Below are 6,206 nucleotides of genomic sequence, written 5' to 3'. Positions count from 1 at the left end.
CAGTGTGATGTGTTCATGTTTTCTAGTCCGAGTCAAGATTCAGGCACGAGAGGGATTTTTTACTGATGCCAGAGAGCAAGGAATTGCAATAATGTAATCGACTGGTTAGTAATGCATGAATAACAGTTTCCAGATGTTTGTTAGAAAGGAATTATCTGATCCTGGAAACATTTCTGAGATGGTGGAAGCCGGATTGAACTACTGAATTTACATGTTTGTCTAAACTGAGCATATGATCAAAAATGACCCTGAGATTTCTGCAATGTGGAATTATTGAGTGGGACAGAGAATCAAGACTGTTTGATATTTGAAAGTTTGTGCTATCTTGTTCTATGATCAGTATCTCTGTCTTCCTGCAGCATTAAGCTGCAGGAAATTTTGTCTTGTCACTTATGAATGTCATGAAGGCAATTTAGCAGATTAATCATGTTTTGATAGTTATTTGTTGGATCCCAGCTTAAACAGATCTCAGTACCATCTGCATTCAAATGGAAACTGATATTTTGCCTACGTATAAGATGGCCAAGAGGGAGCTAGTCTCGCCCCCAGACAATCAGAGATCTCCGCCTTCTGATAGTCTGGGGACACTCCTTTCTAAAGTGTGTTTAACATAGTCTGGGGACACTCCTTTCTAAAGTGTGTTTAACACACCGGAGAAAACAGCCGGCGACAAAGCAACGCCTCCTGCATCTTTTATAAAGTGACACACCCTCCCGGAAATGTGTGCTCCCCCTTTTCTCATCAGCAAGGAGACAAACACACAGTGAGCTTGAAAATGGGTGCCGAGAAATTTAACTCCGTTTTATCAAACATGTGCTCAGTCCACAAGATTGTGGAAATGAAGGACATACAGCGACTTTGTTTAAAACTTTTAACGCAGTTGGACTATGTTTACGAGCACAAGAGTTCAGCGAGCCACCGAAGGACTGCCCTGCGGATTTACTATTGGTTCTGCAACGTAGGGAGTTTTTTTAAACTCTGAAATTGTATCCCCCCATCTAAACACAAAATCAGGGAGAAAGACATCAGTCTTTTGTTAAGCAAAGCGTCTAAAGACTGACTTGTGAGTCTAAGAGGGAGCATGTAAATTGAAAATAGAATCGGACCTAGCACTGACCCCTGGGGCACTCCACAGTGGACATTTGTTAAACTAGACCTGGTGTCGGCAATATCCACACAAAATACCTGTTTGTTAGGTATGACCTGAGCCATTGTAGAGCCGTGCCATTGATACCTACCCAGGTTTGGAGTTAGTCTAAAAGGATGTCATGGTCAGTAGCGTTGAATATGTCACTTAAATGAAGCAGGACAAGAATGGATTTAATTTAATGTAATTTGGACTTAAAAAATCCAAAACAGAACCAGTTGATAGAGAGCAGTTTAAAATTTGTAAAACATAGGGGTAAACTGTGTTTAAAACTTACTTTAAAAAATTTACAGGGAGAATATCTAAAATACAGGCTACCAGATTACCAGATCAGCGAGAGAGGTTAATGAAATAGGAGCCAATGAACAGAGAGATACAGAGCATAGTCAGGTAGACTATGACTGGGGAATCTGGAGGAGAGATGCAACGTCTGATGTTTGTGATCTTTTTAGTGAAGAAGGAAATAAATTCTTGGGGCATCGGTGGCTTAGTGGTAGAGCAGGCGCCCCATGTACAAGGCTGTTGCCGCAGTGGCCCGGGTTCAAGTCCAGCCTGTGGCCCTTTGCTGCATGTCATCCCCTCTCTCTCTCCCTCTTTCACACTGAACTGTCCTGTCCATTAAAGGCAAAAAAATGCCCCAAAAAATATCTTTAAAAAAAAGAAGGAAATGAATTCTTTGCATTTGTTAGGGGTGGCATCTAAAATCTTGCCCATAGGAGGATTCATGACATGGCCCACAATGTCAACAGCATTCTATAAAAATTATTTTGCAGCTCACTTGTCAGATTGACACATAAAGAAGTTGAAGGCATTGTTTAATTTAGCAGCAGAGAATAAGTTAAAAATTCTAGATCTTTTTTTGGGAACAGGGGGACAAATAAAAACAATAATATAATAATTAGATAACACAATATTAAACATAAGACACCTTTTGTGTTTGTAGATTAGTCCAACCACATGCAAAGTTAAAAGACACTAAAAGGTTTTGAAACTCCTGGTCCAGTTGGTCAGAGGGTCAGCAGACATGCACATTATAATCACCAAGAATGAGCAACTGATCAGACAAGGCAGCGTTTCAGAGAGCAGCTCAGCAAACTCACTGACTGGGGCGGCTGTGGCTCAGAGGTAGAGCGGGTCATCTCCCAATCAGAAGATCAACAGTTCAGTCCCCAGCTCCTCCAGTCATGTCGAACTGTCCTTGATACTGAACCCCAAATTGCTCCACGATGCTTCCATTGGTGTGTGAGTTTGTTAAAAATTGAGTAGCAGGGGGCACCTTGTATGGTAGCCTTGGTCACCAGTGTATGAATGTGTGTGAATGTGACTCCTACTCTAAAAAGCACTTTGAGTGGTTAGATGACTAGAAAGGCGCTATACATATGCAGGTCCATTTACCATGATCAAAGGGGAAACATATTTAGGCGGTCTATATATTATCAAACACAAACATGGTGATTTTCCTTTAATTATAAAAGGAAGGGTTTTGAAAGTGCTAAAAAGACCAAGATCCATGCTCGAGCATCTGAATTATTATTCATCTGTAATTATGGGCAACCCCACCACTCCTGTCTTATTTTCTGAGCTGATTTAAGAAACAGTTACCAGGAGGGCAGGCTTTAAGTAGGGGGACGGGGTCATCTTGTGACAGCCAGGGTTCTGTGATTATGAATAGATCAAGGTCATTTGACAGAATAAAGTTATTACATAAGAAAGATTTATTTACCATTGATCTCATACTAAGAAGAGCTGGCCGCAACTGGTTGGGTTGTGCTGACAATGGAAGGCACAGAATTTTGATTAAGTTGAATATGACAGGAGTTGAAAATAACTGTTGCTGAACTTTATCCACAGTGGTTGGTCTTCTACCACAAATGGCAGTTATCTCATTCTGTTTTGAGTCATCTAGACACTGTTTGGAGGGGAATGCACTGAATAGTCAGCAGGACCGGATATTAATAAAAGAAACAAAATTTTCTGTCAGCAAATGTGTGCCCATTTTGTTTGGATGAAGATTATCTCTTTTACATAAGTCCCTCCTATTCTAAAAAGCATCAAAATGATTGATAAAGCTAAAACTAGTGGCAGAACTGAGTAGACTAATGGAATGGTACGGAGCCCCTTAAAGGTCAAGTTGGGAGATTTTTTTTTGACTGACTTTTGCGTCCCCTCGCAATACTTTTTGCATTCCCTCACAATAAATTTTGAGCTCCCTCGCAATACTTTTGCGTCTCCTCGCAATAGTTTTGCATTCCCTTGCAATAACGTTTTGGATTCCCATGAGCCACCATTGTCACTTCCTCTTAGATGCCCACATTGATCAGTGACCAACGTAAACTTGTATAAAGCTGGCGAGATCTCCTTTTAAACTGTAGTGTTGTTATTATTGTCTTTCATGCTGTTGTAAGTAGCCTACTTAATTAGGTTCGGGAACTGGCACCGTGTCGCTTCTGTGTCAGTCGAAATGCGCTATTTGTGACTCCGGGCCCAACTCTGCCACTGACTGGCCAGTCTGACATTCTTCATAATACATAAAGAACATTAATGAAACACATACGCCTAACAGAAACATGTGTTAGTTGGGACAAGTTAGTGGTCACGTTACTCGTTCCACAGGCGAAGGACCCACATACAGTAAATACACCGGTTGTAAGTAACTTTTAACATACGTGAGTCTTTGTGACTCTTGGCTCTTGTCCCCTAACTAATGCTTCAAAGTGTTTATTGTCATATGCACAGTAAGGAAACGTGTTTCCCTGTAGAATGAAATTCATTCTTTTCTGTCACCAGTTAATGCTAAACAATATAAATCTATGAATCTTGTATCTATAAGTTTTATGAAGACCCTATGTGCGCTCAAAGCTGTGGCACAAGTTACGCACCGAAATCTGGCGGAAAAAAAAAAAAAAAAGACGAAAATAAGTATTGATTTGCCTGACATCGATTGATTCAGTTTCAGCACCGCGGTAGTGGCCAGCTGCTGTTAAGATATATACAGAATGAAAGCGGACAAGGTAATTACAGATATATAACTTGTCTTGAGAAATAGCTTTCAAATTGAATCAGAGATTTAATGTATTTTCAGTAGAGGCAGCTTTTTAAATTATTGCTTTCTTTTCACTTTCTGCATACTTAAGATCGTTCTTTAAGAAGCTCTTAACAGGAGCTGTCCACTACCGCGGTGCTGAAACTAAATCAATCGATGTCAGGCAAATAGATCACCCACCACTTAATCAGCGCGTAAGTCACACACAGCGCTGCTACCTAACGCACTAATTCCCTGCTGCTCATGTGTATGTGTGCTCTAACAGTTCTAATGAAAAACTAAGACGATAAATATTTGTTAATGACCTATTTTCATAACAAAAACAAGACTACAACTAAATAAGAACTAGTCTGGGTAAGAGAATCATGAGGAAATGTATTATATTTAAACAAATAAACACAGACGCCTTGCTGAGGCCAGTGCCGTCTCCCACCACCTCCAGGAAGCTCCCCACTGCGTCAAAACGCAGCACAGCCAGGCACTGCAACTCCGGGCTGAGGGCGAAATTGCACCGGGTTGCCCTCCGGATGTGTGGAGAAACTAGTTGATGGGGCGTTGTATCCCAGCACGGGGCAGCCGGTACTTCATTTGGACAGCCCGGTCTGACAGCACGTCGAGTGGGCTGAAGTGCTGACGCACAAATGCATTTACATATGGTTTGACTTTGCACACGGCGACGCTGTTGGTTAGCAGTGAGAATATGCTGTAAAGCAGCCATGGTATCTCACACATGTGTGATGTAGCAACGCCATAGGCGTAGGATTGGGTAGGGACGGTAGGGACATGTCCCTACCAATATTCAGCCCCTTCTGTACTGTTCCTACCAATATAATCACTGGCTGTCGGCGTCCGCTCAATATGGTACATAAAGGGTTAACAATCGTTGGTGTCTACCATACGTCCCGCCTCTAACCTCGTATTGCTGATCGATTGGCTCTACCGTTATTTTAGTAACGTGTGATTGGTCCTCCCTAGTGCCGCTCTCTCCACTGACTTTGTGGGTGCGCGTCACCGTACAGTTCCCGGCAGTTCATGAGGGAATGACACGTACATGCGCGTCACCGTTAGCACTCCACACCGGAGCGCCGAGTGTGAACGTGCACCAGTGATCTGTGACCATAGACATATATATACGTAGATGCCGCATCGACTGCCTGAGCGCGTCCTGCGCCGCCGCCTTATTGGGTGGGTCTTCTCACATAAACTGACAGTCGAGCTCCAATGCCCACGGAGGAAGGATGCCGGTATTTTGTGCAGCCTACGGTTGTAATAACATGTAAGCATGACAAATCAGAAGTTCCAGTTTGGTTTTGTTTTTTTTTCACTTTGTGTTAACTTTTTCTAGCAAAAATAGAATCTATAGTAACGTTGTGTATGATTTTATTTACTTTACAAGTTGGTTTTCATTTTGAAGGCTTTTTAATAAACACATGAAACCAAACAAACAATGTTTGACCTGTCAAATTATTCTTTGTTGGGTAGGCCTTTCAGTCTAATGACTTAAGACACAGCCACTATTCATCAAACCAGATATCTTAGAAATTACGCTTTCATTTACATTCTTAACATCCTTGAGAAGTATCAGTTTGACACATGGTAGGTAATGTTTTCTCAGCACTGTTCATCTCTAAAAATGTTGCGTTTTTTCTTCTCCAGAATTTGGCACTTAACACTCATGTGCATGGCTGCACACCTTTGTGCACATAATCACTTTTCCACCAGCTGTGCTACAAATATCCCCTGCTGCTCATCCTTCTGTATCTTTTTTCAGATTAACCATATGTTTTTTTACTACTTTTGAGGGATCACAGCAGTCAGTGTAATAAGAATAAGAAGAACTTTATTAATCCCCAAAGGAAATTTCAAAGAAGTCTGTAAGATCATCTATTTAACAAAGAATTATGAAGTCTGATGGCTGTGGGTATAAAAGAAAGTGAGTGTGTCAGAAATAAACTCAATCAACAATCAAGCTTTTTCTTTATTAAAATATATTAATAAATGTATTAATATGCTATA

General features: G+C 41.1%; 1 protein-coding gene across 1 annotated transcript in view; it reads left to right on the top strand.

Moving 5' to 3' along the window:
* cacna1ba (calcium channel, voltage-dependent, N type, alpha 1B subunit, a) overlaps positions 1–6,206 on the top strand; it is a 783,270-nt gene that overhangs the window by 625,571 nt on the left and 151,493 nt on the right. The window lies entirely within an intron of this gene.

Source organism: Epinephelus moara, chromosome 8 (genome assembly GCF_006386435.1).
Source record: "Epinephelus moara isolate mb chromosome 8, YSFRI_EMoa_1.0, whole genome shotgun sequence".
In the NCBI taxonomy this organism is placed as follows: Eukaryota; Metazoa; Chordata; class Actinopteri; order Perciformes; family Serranidae; genus Epinephelus; species Epinephelus moara.
This window is presented reverse-complemented; position numbering and strand designations above follow the sequence as displayed.